We start from the raw sequence: 13889 nt of genomic DNA, 5'->3' as shown, positions 1-13889 counted from the left end.
TCTATGCTCAAAGGTTTTATAGCTGTTGTCAAGAAATTCTGCCCATGCTTTCATAAATGGTCATTTTAGATGCATATCACTTCTGTCCCACCCAGACATGGGGAAAAAAAAAAATTACTCAACCAAACCTGTAAAAATAATTTTTCCCTACTAACACAGCTGTAAAACTCACAATCAGGTTATCTGCTAAGACTTGTGAGTGGAAAGAGCTTTCTGTCCAACCAAAAATAAAGATATGCCTCTGCCTCGTCACACAAGGCTTGATCAATCGTGCTTATTCCTCCTGTGTACAGAAAATACACAAAATAGACCTTGTAGCTTAGTACTCAGCTGGGTTAAAGAGTCAAACATTTAATAAATACTACAGAAATGTTACTATCACCGAAATAAAGACTGAAAAGTCAAAAACATCTTGCTTGATGCATCACATTCACAGAAATAACTTAAAAGAACTGTAAAATTTTGTCTGGTCACTTCTGGAAAACTTTAACTAATTACACAAAGCCCAGTAGCTCTCAGTCAGCCATTCAGAGCACCGAAAGATAAAAAGGAATTGGTATTTTGAGGTGCCAGTTTTGTCCTTCACTTGAAGCAGACAGAAACACTGCTAGCCTCAGCAGTCTCTGCTGAAATATCAGACTACCTGATAGCAAGATGTTACACTAAGACTTCATTCCTTCTCAGCTGCCAATGTACACCTTTTAAGATAAATACACCTTCCTGAAATACAGCAACCTCTATTGCTGTGCAACACACAGGGAAAAATAAATCCCAAAACACTCGCTCTGGAGCTATGACCAAGCTCATCCTGAAAAATACTATATGAAAGTGCATATAAAACATTTTTCTACAGCAACCACAGATACACTGCCACACTTGCTCTAAACACCAAGATTATTATGGACTGCCACAGTCCAGGCAACACCCAGGGAAAAGTAGTTTTTGGGTTTCAATATTCAGACTCCAGTGAAAGGCAAATGTACCTGGCTGCTCTGCAAACACACATACACTTCTTGTTGCATGTAAACTCTCCCATCTGAGACTAACCTATAAAGAACAATACGTCGAGATACCTCTGACTTGCTTTACTCTGGTAACTTAAATGCTCCAATAGGTCACGACAGCAACGAACTCGTGAATCTCACTTATCACTTGCCACTGATAAAATTTTAAGTTAATGCACCTGAATCAGAATAACTGAGTCCTTTCCAGTAAGTTCTAGTTTTTTCAACAGGACTAGGTGCGGCTGCATTTCAGAGAAGGTAAACTCTACATGCAACACATCTGGTGATGACGGAGACAACAGACCTAAGCAGCAAATCGGAAAAGAACATTAAATATCAGGCGCACAAAAACGCATCAGCAACAAACGCTACCGGGGGTGTTAGACCGGAGTCCAAGAGCTGCCCAGCGTGGGCCCAGCAGAGCAGGGGAGCCAGAGGAGGCTGCCCTGGCTCTGGGGAATGCCCGGGGCACCCAGCACAGAGGAGCGAGGGAGGCCATGAGAACAGCGGCCCGGTGCCCCGCACTCACCCCGCAGCCGTCAGCGGTTCCTGTGCGGGATGGCGGGGAAAAGCGCCAGGGCGGCCGATCCGCGCCTCTTCGCCCAGGAGCTCGACGGCGGTGATGGCCCCGCCGACGGTGAACCAGTCCCGGCTCCGGCCCTCGGGGAGTTTCCGCAGCATGGCGGGGAGGGCAGCCCGGGCACGCGGTGCCGGCCGCCGCCCTTCCCAGCCCAGCCCAGCCCAGCCCGGGCACACCCAGCCGCCCCCCGCGGCACCGGCACCGCCCCGCCCCGGCGGCAGCGCGGGCTGCCTTCCCTTGGCGCGCAATGCGCCTGGAGCTGCGCGCCGAGTTCCTCTAAACCGACCCCCAACTTTTATTAAAGCCTTCCTTAGAAAGGCAGGACATATGGGCGCAGACCACAAGTATAGGGTCGAACACTAAGGCCTGCCATCCCTACTGGATAAATTTCGAAAGAAGAATAGGAATTAAGATAAACGTATCTGTTGAACTTCCCTTTCATCCTGTCATCCTCTCTTCTGAAATAACTACAAACATCTGAGTGTAATTTGTTAAATCAGGTAAATAATGAAAACCAATCTGAACACAGAGTAGACCCTTACTTTCTTTAATAGGATTTATCATCTCCACACTGAGTACCTGATCCAGTGCAGGCGTTTGGCTGCTTTAGAACTGTTCCTCTCAAGTAAATACAAATCTAGGATATATGTAGAGATAGATGTATACCACAGCCTCTGGCTGCTTAATGTATCAGCCTCAAAATCCTAAATTAAAGAAAGAAGGAAATTTTCCTCACTAAAATATCAAAAGGTTTATAAAGTTTTAAATGAAAGAGGTGACATACATGCAGTATTTTGACATAACTTATGCTTCTATATTAAATGCAAAAAATGCCCATGTAAGATCCAAGCAGTCTTGTTTGCCCTGTGTGACAAAGCTCTTATGTAGCAAATCTATACACCTGCAGATTATGTAAATCACTCACAGGAAAAGTAAATGCAGTCTGTGATCCCACTGAAGCATTTTAACACACACGATAAAGGTCTGAGCTCTGTTTTCCTTTCGCAGCCTCGAGAGGCCCGGACGGTCATTCCCCCCTCACCCCACAGAACAATGCCTGAGCACAGGGATTGTTGGAATTCCAGTCACTCTGTCCTTCCTACACCGGGAGGAAACGTGCAAAACACGTTGGTGCTTCAGACTTCATCATTATGGCCCAGCAGGTGCCTCCCACTCCTCCAGGACAGGCTGTTCCCTGAGGGACACAGGGAACTGCATAGACTGTGACAGGCCCTTCCCGGCATTGTCCTGGCACCGCACCTGCTGTGCTTGCTCTTGGGAAGCAGGACTGAAGATGTATACTGGAAGAGTACTGCCAGCAGATCGATGGAGGTGGTCCTGCCCCTCTGCTCAGCCTAGGGGAGGGGAATGTGGAGTTTTGTGTCCATTCTGTGCTCCTCAGTAGGAGAGGGACGTGGAGCTCCTGGAGCAGGTCCAGTGGAGGACAACAGATAATGACTGGGAGCCTGGAGCATCTCTCTTATGAAAAAAGGCAGAAAGAGTCTTTCAGGGCCTGAACAGCCTACAGAAAAGACGACTGAGAGGGGACCTCATCAGTGTATATAAAAATCTAAAGGAAGGGTGGCAAGAGGATGGAGCCAGGCTCTTCTCGGTGGTGCCAAGCAATAGAACAAGAGGCAATGGGCAGAAAATGCTGCACTGGAGTTCCACATGAACATGAGGAACTTCACTGTGCAGTGACCACACACTGGAACAGGTTGCCCGGAGAGAGTGTGGAGTGTCCCTCACTGGAGATATTAAAGAACCATCTGGATGTAATCCTGTGCCACGTGCTCTGAGATGACCCTGCTCGGTCAGGGAGGTCGTTCCAGGTGTTCACTGCGGTCCCTTCCCGCCTGACCTATTCCGTGATTCCGAGGGCAGCGGGACTGGCACCGCCGCGGTGCGAGGGCGCTCCGGTCCTCCACGGCCATAGGGGGCGCTGCCGCCCCGGCCGCCGCGCGTCCTTTCCCGGCGCGCCCCGCGGCGGCAGCGGACCCGTACCCGTTCCCGAGTGTGACCTTCGCCGCTCCCCTGGCACGGTGGGTCTGGGCCCGGCGAGCCCGGCTGAGTCCTGGCGGGCACCGCTCGGGGGTGTCTCGGGTGGGGACAGCGCTGGTTCAGCCTGGGAAGGGAAGAAGGGAGAAAGGGAGCGCGGCCCGCGGCGCTGGAACTTCGCCGTTACCCTCCCGCCCCCGTGCAGCCGCTCGGGGCTCGGGCAGTGCCCCGGACTGCGGCGGTTGTGCCGGGGAGGTCAAGGAGACAGCAAACACAGCGTTGTTCCGGGTAGATAGCAGGCAAAAAAATACTCAGAACGGTATCGCGGCCGCACAGGCCCTGGGGAAAGGTCTCTGCCAGGTTTTGGCACGGTGTTAAGTGGAAATAGCACCGCTTATTCCCTATTTTCTGTAGCGGTGGGGAAATCTTCCCTTCCTGCTCTGGTCAGTCTCCTTGTTTGTTAGTATGTCTTGATATTCTGCTATAGCAAAGTAACTGTTTGTGTTCCACTGTTCATCTGAAACTACAAACGCTGGGAATTTAGGTGAGCAATGTCCTTAATGCAGTGTCGTTAATAGTGTTGGTGAAAGCACAAAAGTGTTTCAGGAACTTTTGCCACAATCATAAATTACTGAAATGACTGTCCACAAACAAATGTAAATGTGAGTTTGTCTGTAATTACATACGAATTGCCTCAAAGTTGCTTTAATTCTTTAAGAAACACGTGGATTTTCCAGTTCTCTTGACAGGGGCTGCGCTTGCACCCTCTCCTCCTAGAGAGGAGATGCTTGAGCAGACGATGTTTTACATTTAATAACAGCAGATAAGTGAGCATTACCTCAGAGAAGTTAGCTCTGCTTTTCTTTCCTGGGTCTCTGGTTTACCATATGCTGTGTATAGCTGCTTTTATTGGGTTGTAATAAGCGTCAATAGTGACTATTGGGTGTGCATAAAACCTGGGGTATCTCAGGGCAGTGTGGTGCAAGCATGAACTAACATTTATGGGAGTTAGGATAAGCTTTATTTTAAAAACCTCCCACAGTTTTCTCTTTGTCTTACAAAGCTGCATGGAAAGGAATAAACTGCCAACACTGACAGGCTTCTTGCTCTTGGGGCATATTTTGAAAGTCAGATAGTTATGATAAAGCATAAATTCATTAGCTTAACATCATTTATGTTGCTATTTTGAGTAGAAATTACCGTGCTAGAAGAGACAGCTGCGAGGGAGGGAGGTTAAATTGGTAGTGCAAGGATGGAGCCTCTCTGGCTTGTCTGGAATGAGATTTCCTCCTAAGGGAATCTGGAAACTTTAGGAAAAAACTGTCACTGATAGAGAGAAATCTATCTGTTGCTGCTCTGTAAATCTTCTGTTGACTCATCTTTTAACCCTTTCTTTCTTTTTTTTTTTTTTTTTTTTGTGTTAGCCCATAAATTGTAACCTTAACTCTCACTTTTCATTTCTTTCCTTTGGAATAAGTACTTTGGTATGCTTGGGGATTTTTTTAACCTGTAAACTGCTGCTGATATGCATTAGGAGTCTGTGTGTATACATAAAGATAGATTTATATATATATATATATATATATATATATATATATATATGTATGTATGTATGTCTGTATGTTAAAAGTCCAGCAGGTAAGAATACATCTGCAAAAGTTAAAATGACAACACTTTTTATAAATTTCAGATGGTGCAAGCCATGATTCCAAAGGCATTGAAACCCATGAGATTCTACTTTTCTACTGTGTATCAAGAAATATGGGTTGGTGTAGCATTAACAGCTTATGCCTACTACAAGATTTCCTATGGGGGTAAGTCACACATTACAGTCTTTTTTATACAAGAGAATATCCACAGCTGGAATCAAGTCATTGAAAATAGCCAGCAAGTAAGAAATTAATTATAGGTCTTTCCTTTAATAATTTAGGTGTTTTAAATGCTGATTGTAGATGGTTGCACAAAAATACTCAAATGTCAATGTAACTGTGCTTAAATTATGAAGATTGGGTAATGCAGGTATTGGTTTTTAAAATGCAGAGCTAACTTACTTGCTCTTGATTTTGAAAAAAAAGTTGTTTTAAAAAGGTTTTCTCACATGAACATCTTGATTTTGAAAAAAAAGTTGTTTTAAAAAGGTTTTCTCACATGAACATGTGAAAGTGTATTTTGGGCTGATGGCACCTCAAAATGAGAGCTGCATCACTGAACATGAGAGTGTTACTTGGTGACACTGGATGACTTTCTCAGAGAAAGAAACAGAAAATCTAATGTAAAAATAATAAATTTGAATGGGCCAAGTCCCTTAAAGCAGAAGGCTACAAGAAATTATAGTGTTTTAAAGGTCCTGTTTGTCAGTTTAGGCTATGCTCAATAAATCCCAAACCCTTTACTGGGTGTTGTGAGCAATGAAGTGTTGTAAGTTAGATAAAGGAGCCCCTTGCTATGGCAGCAGCAGAGATATTACCTCAGTATTTCTCTAGCTTTGTCCAAATCATGTGTTAGCATTCCAAACCTGATACACTGCACTTCAAAGTTTAAGTAAATATAATTCGTTGATCTTTATGGCTGCTTAATGACTATTAAGTAAATATGAGTAGTTGAGGTAGACAGGAAGGAAAAAAAAAGTTTTAACTTTTGTTTTAACCTTTTATTTCAAGGAGAGTTCAAGATGGACAGAGTCTTTCAAGCTTGTCCTCATGTCATGCTACGTTAATTCATGACCTGACATAGATTTTTGAGGGCCAAAAAACCTGGATAAATGGCAACTGTATATTAAGCTTTATTTGAAAGGGAAAATAGTTTTTAATAGCTGGAGCCCTTTCTGCACTTTGGGGGATAATTTTGCAAATAATATATGGAATTACAGAAGAATATGTTGTAGGATAAATCAGATTGGAAGGGACCTCTTGAGCTCACCTGGTCCAAACCAGTGCTTGAAGCAGTTAGATCCCAGTTAGATCAGGTTGCTTGTTACCTTATTCATAATTTAAGTATTTCCAAGGATGGAGATTGTTATAAAAGATTGTGCAGTCTTCCTTATGAAGAATTTTTTTTTCACCATTGTGACCCAGTGTTTTAGGAGAACAGTTACAATGGTAATGTACAATACAAAGGAAAATTTTAAAGCCAACGTTTCAGTTCAGTTTACATCCATATCTTGTGTGTATACATACCTATATATTACGTAAAATAGTAAAATTGCATAAAAGTTTCTTTTGAATTATAATAGAGATCTTGATGACTGTAATTTCTAAATGCATGGAGTGTTGGTTAATTAAAAACAACTTTTAAAAATCAATATAAAGTTTGCAGAAATGTACCATGGAAAGTACATATTGTACACTTTCAATTTTTGTTTAACCTAATAATATGCTAATTAAAATTAATCTATGAAAATAAATAGGAAATATATTTTTAATTGTCATTGTTCAGCTTATTTTTTTTCTTTTTTTCCCCAGGCAAAAAATCATCAGCAAGCAGTAAGTATTAGATACCTAGTACCTTGATATAATTTCTAAATAAATACAGTAAAAATTAGTTCAGAATATTCTACATTAGATAAATTTGGGGCTTAAGTTACAGGTTTAGCAAATGTTTAAAGACTACTTCAAAATAAGTAATTTTGGTTGTATTGGTAATTTTATATCCTAGAAACAGCTGTGGATCTGCACATAAATAATCGTTTGTGTAGGCTTTAGGAGTAAAATGGAAATTCTATATCTTGACTGTGTGGGCAAGGAATTTTTTCAAATAGTAGTAACAACCATTTAATGGAATTACTTAAATCAGCATGATTTCAGGAGTACCTGCTATTTTAGCTATCAAGAAACTAGAGAGTACAAACTTGTGATTTGAATTTGCATCTTTATAAAGTAGTGTTTAGATATTTATGGACAGTTTGTTCTGACATCACACTGGAGTTTATTTTTTCATGACCTGCTGTATCTCAGTTCACTTTCTGCACCATGAGAGAGAACCCATTTGCTCACAGTTGAATTTTACATGCAAACATTATTTACATTTTGAAATGTGCAATAAAAGAAAATACTGCCTAGTACCAGACTAATAGTGTAAATAAACTTCAGTTCTGGAAGAACCATAACAAAACCAAGGAATAATAGGTGTTGACTGTAATAGGGCTTTAAAACTTGCAAAAGAGAAATTTTAACATTTGCTACATTTACTGATGTACATATTCTGAGGGTAGTGTTTTATTTGAATAGCTAATTCTTGTGCTCAGATGTAAGTACAGTTGTCAGTTCTAGGACCTGCACTACATTCCTGAATTGATTTGCTTTACTGTCTGAACAGCCTAAATTGTGTCTTTGTTTCAGAGTCCTCTGGTTCTGGCCATCATTAAAGCATCTCTTCTCTTCCTGGAATATGAATTTGGTGGTTCATCATTTCTACTGCAAATGAAGGGAGTTACAACCATAGGGAAATGAATACTAGAACTGTACCTGATCCATCTGCTGTAATTGGAAAAAGAATAAATCCATTGAGCAAAAAGTAATTAAAGATGTTGGACAATATATGCTGGAGTGCAGTGCTAACCTAATTTTTAGAACAAGTACCATGTTAAAATTTTTCAACAGTATTTTAAAAGGGACTGAATCTTTATAACTAAACTTCTTACTAGAATTAGATTCCTTTCCCCCTCCCCCTAATAATATCTTTTTTGGCTATTTACTTCAAAACTGTCATTTAATAGGATGCCAAGTATGAGGACTTAATCCCCAGTTTTTTGTCATCCTGCGGTGCAGTAATCAAGAGTACCAGAAATTATATTTTAACTCTTACATTTTTTTAAAGAGTTCTCAGTTCTGCGAGGTTTAAAAGCAAATGTTACATTGTTATGAAAACACCATCCAAAAGTTAGAGATATTTTGTAAAAGTGCATGATTGACAACTATATTTTTTTGTCCTTGATATTCAATAGAGCTAAGGAATTATTTTGAAAGGCTTTTTGTTTAGTCACAAATTTTGCAAAGGAATAAGTAATAACATGCCCATATTGTATAAGAAAATTGATACTGTATGGTCCTTCATTTGCCATTGGAGCTTACCTCAGAAAACCTCAGAATTTAAAGGGAATCATGAAATCACACACTGGCAGCAGTTGGTATGAGCACAAACATTTAACTGGCTTCAGAGAGCTTTCCTTTTTCCTGAAAGTGTACAAGTAATACTTGTGTTATTAGGATGGGTATTAGTGGTTTTTGCAGATAGCTGTTAGAACTCCATAGCAAGTGTATTTTTATACTGCAGGAACATATGCTATCCTATGAAAATCAGTGTTCAGAACTATGCATACTGAACTCTACCAAGGATACATAGTGTGTAAAACCAAAACTGGACTTCATGTCATGTTTTGTTTAAATTTAGCCTAATCTGCCTTTGAGAAGATTAAGAGGCTTAAGACATTTTAATGACTTAATGCTTACGTACATCTTTTTAACTACTTCACTGAAACATCTTAAATCTTTCAGCTTGATTAAAGTTTTGCTTTTCAATCTCCTGACTGCAGTATGTGGCCATAGCTTAAATTTTTGTATTCAAACACTCAGAACTTGGTAACCTTACCTGCTGATGGTAAACATTCCAAACACTGTTGCCTTTAATTTCTTCAAAATTTATATTTATGCTTAATAGCTGTACCTACTGAGTAAAATTTACAGACTTATTTCTCTGAGAGGTTTTTTAAAGAAGGCAAGTTTAGCATCATTCATTTGAAAAGGTGACATATGTCCTTCATGTATTTTTGATATTTATTCCACCTTCCACAGTTTTCTTTGTTACACCTTTTCTTGATCTGTTTAGCTGATTTCTTTAATCATTTCTATAGGGGTTTTTTGTGTTTTCTCACCATAGAGAAATGAATGAGAAATTGAAAGAACTCCTAGATTTTTTTAACATAAAATCAAAAGCATCCAAGAGAAGGGAATAGAGAATAAAAACTAGAAGAAAATGGATTTAAATGAACAGATATTAAGGTAGTGGTAATTACAGGGTGAGTGAGTTGTGGTATACTTAATAAGCAGTTCAGATTGAAAATCTATGCCAAGTAAGGAGCATTTGTAATGCAAATTTATGATCACTAAGTTATAGTTCCTAAGATACCACACATACTTCAAATGACTTGCTTTAGGAATTTTCAATTACAGAGCTCAGGCAGACATATCAGGAAAAAATACTAATGACTGCAAGATTTGCTTCACCTTAGCCAGACCATTGTCACTGAGGTACATCAACATGCTCTTCTGATCTCCTGGCTTGGAAGCCAAGAGGAGCTTCTGCTGACCTGCCCTTGGAGCACACTTCACTGCACTTCTAGGTAAACTTCACCTGCTTCAAGTCTTAACTCTTCTCTCTATCTGACTTGCTTTATTTTCTAGTAGGGAAAGAAAGTACATGTGGGCAGCAGTGTCTGCATTATAAAAATGATAATTTCTACTGAAACAATGCCATATGTAACTGGTTCTTCCATTTGTGCTTCTCTGTCAGGAATTTCTATGAAGGCTACAGAATATTCCCTCCTTTGTGATCCTTAACACAAATATCTGCAAAAGATAGGGGAAGTAAGACTGCTGTTGATGTTTAAATAGATGCTTTGTTTTGTTTTTTTAATTGAGTGGCATACAGAAGGGGGAAATTCAGTCAGTGGCTTGACTGGAAGGCAGAAATCAACACACCCATAACATGTAACACCTGTACTACTGTCTCTATACTTCCTGCTTCTGCATGCTGAAGTAATGTAAAACACAATAGAGGAAAGCAAACTAAGGGATTGTAAGAGCCATTTCATATCTGCAGTGAAGTGTGGAAAGAGTAATCAATTTTCATTGCAGCACTAGCACGTGGGGCATAGCCCTAGGTAGGCAAACATTTCAAGGAGTACCCACCCTTGAAGTGAATACTCTTATTTTACAATATGTGCCTTTCTTCTTTTTTAGTAATTTAGCTAAGGTGATTTCTAAAGCTAACTTAAGAATATTTTCTAAACAGACAATACTCAGCTCCTGAACAAACTCATTTGCTATGCAAATGACTGTGTAAGATCAGGACATTAATCCATGGATGTAATATTCAACATGATTCACAACTAAACACTGGTGAGGGATATGCTTACTGCATGTTGATGGATCATGTTGCTTTCCTTTAGCTGCTGCCTCTTTATATTGCTGACATTTCTAAAACAGGATTGCATTTAAACTTTATGTAGTAAAATACTTAAGCAACTGCATTCTTAATTTGTTGCCTGTGATGAGGCATCAGCAGTGACAAAACCTGTTCACTACCTTTACCATGTTAGTGGAACAACAAACATCTTTAGGGGTTGGAGAGCCTCATCCAAATACTGCAGCATCCTTTTGACTAAATTTTGTTGTGGCACTGGTAACTTTTTTTATAATCAATATAGAACATGAAAGCTTAGTAGTAGGAAACTGTATTAATGATGGCAATGCTAATGCAGGATGTCTTCTTACAGTACAAGTACTTCTGTATTTGCCTCTCCATGCTGGGTCTTAGTTATAGCTGGGATTACATTTTGGAGCTTGGAAATTTCTAGAACATTTCAAGTCCTGTTCTACAATTGGGGATCTCTGAGTTTCTCCTGCATGCTGATAAAGTATGATAGAATACTCTAGGGGAGCAGCAAAATACAGTCAGAGCCAAGGAAACATTAGTCACAAGGCCCAACCTACTTAACCTCCTTAATGGCTAACTTGGAAAAAACCCAAATGTGTATTCATGTTAATTGGGAGGATGAGTAAAGCTGCAGGAAATGATCCAAAGTAACTAAAACAGCTGAACAAGTCTCCTGTTTATCTGACTCATGATAGCAATCCAGTGTTTCTAGTACAAAACCCATACAGAGCTGGTGTGTTCATGTGTCTTGTACTTTGAGTCCTTAAGGAAGCCACAGTATCAGGTGCTTGTTAGACACAGGTGCTTGTGTGTGACATCACCACCAGCTGGCTGAACTGAAACAGAGGAAATCAATGTGTGAAACTTCTATTGTTTCATTCAAAGGAATCTGTGAAGTTACTGGGAAGGAAAGAATAGTGAGATGGAGAGTCCCCAAGGCATTAAATCTGTTAGTTAATTCATTAAATGGAGGAACAAGAAGTGACACAGTAGTGCTTGAACAGCAAACTTTTCAAACTACAATTCCATGACCTTTAGTGACTAACATGTAGCAGCTGATATTTTTAAGAACATAAAGCCACATGGCTGATTTGGTAATTTATTAAAATCTCATAAATAAGACAGTCTTATGTAGTCTACTCCACTGCTGCAGGCAAAGTACTTGGGAACAGTTACTCTGTCCTAACCCAAAACGAACTGGCCACCACAAGAATGGATGATTTAGAGGTTTTAATTAAATTTTGTTTTTGGTTGTGGTTTAACAGTATGAGTCCTCCGGCAGCTACACCAGCTTGTAGAGTTTGCACCCTTACACTGCAGTGCCTTGCTCTTCATAGTTGTGTTGATACAGTTATTTGTGAATAAGATCAGGTGATTTTGCATAATTTTATGGGATTTCCCCCCTCTAAAACACAACAAGCTCTTGTTGGATTTTTTTTTCCATTTTGATTTGGACCCATCCGATTCCATTTACAGCAAAGCTGCTTTATAAGTAGATGATAGCACAGCAGTTGAGGGGGGAAGGGGAATTGCAGAAAAAGGGCAGAAGAATCAGAATTTCTATCCTCCCATTTACTCAGCCAAGTTCCCAAAGTCGTTGTGTCCCTCATACAAGGCAGTGCAAGGTTCCTCCTCATCCACAAAGCACATTATCAAAGCACTGTCTCTCCTGGAAGAACTGTCATCAGTGTCAACAGCTGGAGCAATAAAAAGAATGCACAACTCCACCCTGTACAGAAATCAGGAATGACAGCTTGTGCTGCAGCAAAGGCAGAGCCTTGCTTCCTTCCTCTGGGACAGCACATCGCTTTCTTGAGTTTATACTATCACTTAATTAATTGGGACAAATGGACAAACAAATAGGGAACAGGGAGAACCACTGGATGATGATATCCTAATGCTCAGTACTAGCAGGAAGAATACTTTTACTTGAAAAGGATAAAATTGGCAGTGGTTCATCAAGTTATATTATTGGTTGTCATCAAATGAAAATATGCTTAATTATTATGGCCTTCTAAAGGATCATAAAGGAATGGTTTTTAATTGATATGACCTTTAGCTTTTATATCCATATCATGACATTACCTTCAGTGATCTGCTGGGAGAGACAATAGAGATTTCTTCAGAGCTAATGAAGTGTGTTTGGTAGGAAATGATAATGGGGATTATGTGGGTGGTAGAACTAAGAGCTGTATACTGAATGAATCCCATCTGTGGTGACTGCTGCCTACACAGATTTTTTTCTGCAGTATTAGTTGTAGTCTTCATTTCTTGTTTTAACCTGTTGTGTTTAGCATGCTTTTGATGATATTAAGAATTGCTGCAATTAAGGGGGAATTCTTCAGGTAAAAACTGTTGTGAGGTATTTCATATGGAATGCTGTGTAAACAAGCAAACTGGCAACAACTAAACTGAAAAGAGGCAGAGCATTATGGGAGGAAAAAGGAAGGATTAATAAAGTGGACTAGAATGTGAACGGGCATTTGATAGAAGACCAAGAATACAGGGACCTCCTTTTTGGGGGAGGTTTAACCAAAAACATTTCCACTTTTATAATTAACACTATTTTTTATTTTGTACATATATATATGTCTCAAGAGATGCTTTTTTCAGCACTTTTACTGACCATGATTCTTCAGGTATACCTTTTAATTTAGTGCAGTTGTACAGAGAAATAGCTTTGTTTAAATTCTCTTAGACCTGACATTACAATTCTCTCCTTATACCCCTGATGTTGTATTCCACATATTCCATACAGCTTGAAAAGAAAATTCTTCTGATCTCAGTTAGGATCTCTAGGCACTTCTTTAAAATATTTAGCTAAAATTTAAATTTTGCGTTTCTTTCAGTAAGGTAAGAATTTGAGTCATACCAATTTTAACAAAAGACCTGACTCTTGGTTTAAGTAAGCACCAAGATATAATACTTACTGTTCAGCATACTTTGATTTAAGTAATTCTTTTGGAGTAATGCAACTAGAAAAGGAATCTTGCAAAAATATTTTTACTTTGCTTTCAAATTATGTATTCTTATTAATGCTAACTATCACACCTCTTTTTAAATTAGGACTAGTACATTAAACATGTACTCAGACCTTTCTAGAAGGAAGAAAGGCAGAAGGCAAGAAAAAATATTCCCATAGGAACTGGAAGAAA

This window comes from Melospiza georgiana, chromosome 6, assembly GCF_028018845.1.
Source record: "Melospiza georgiana isolate bMelGeo1 chromosome 6, bMelGeo1.pri, whole genome shotgun sequence".
Taxonomy (NCBI): domain Eukaryota; kingdom Metazoa; phylum Chordata; class Aves; order Passeriformes; family Passerellidae; genus Melospiza; species Melospiza georgiana.
The sequence above is the reverse complement of the archived record's forward strand: the minus strand, read 5'-3'. Positions refer to the sequence as shown.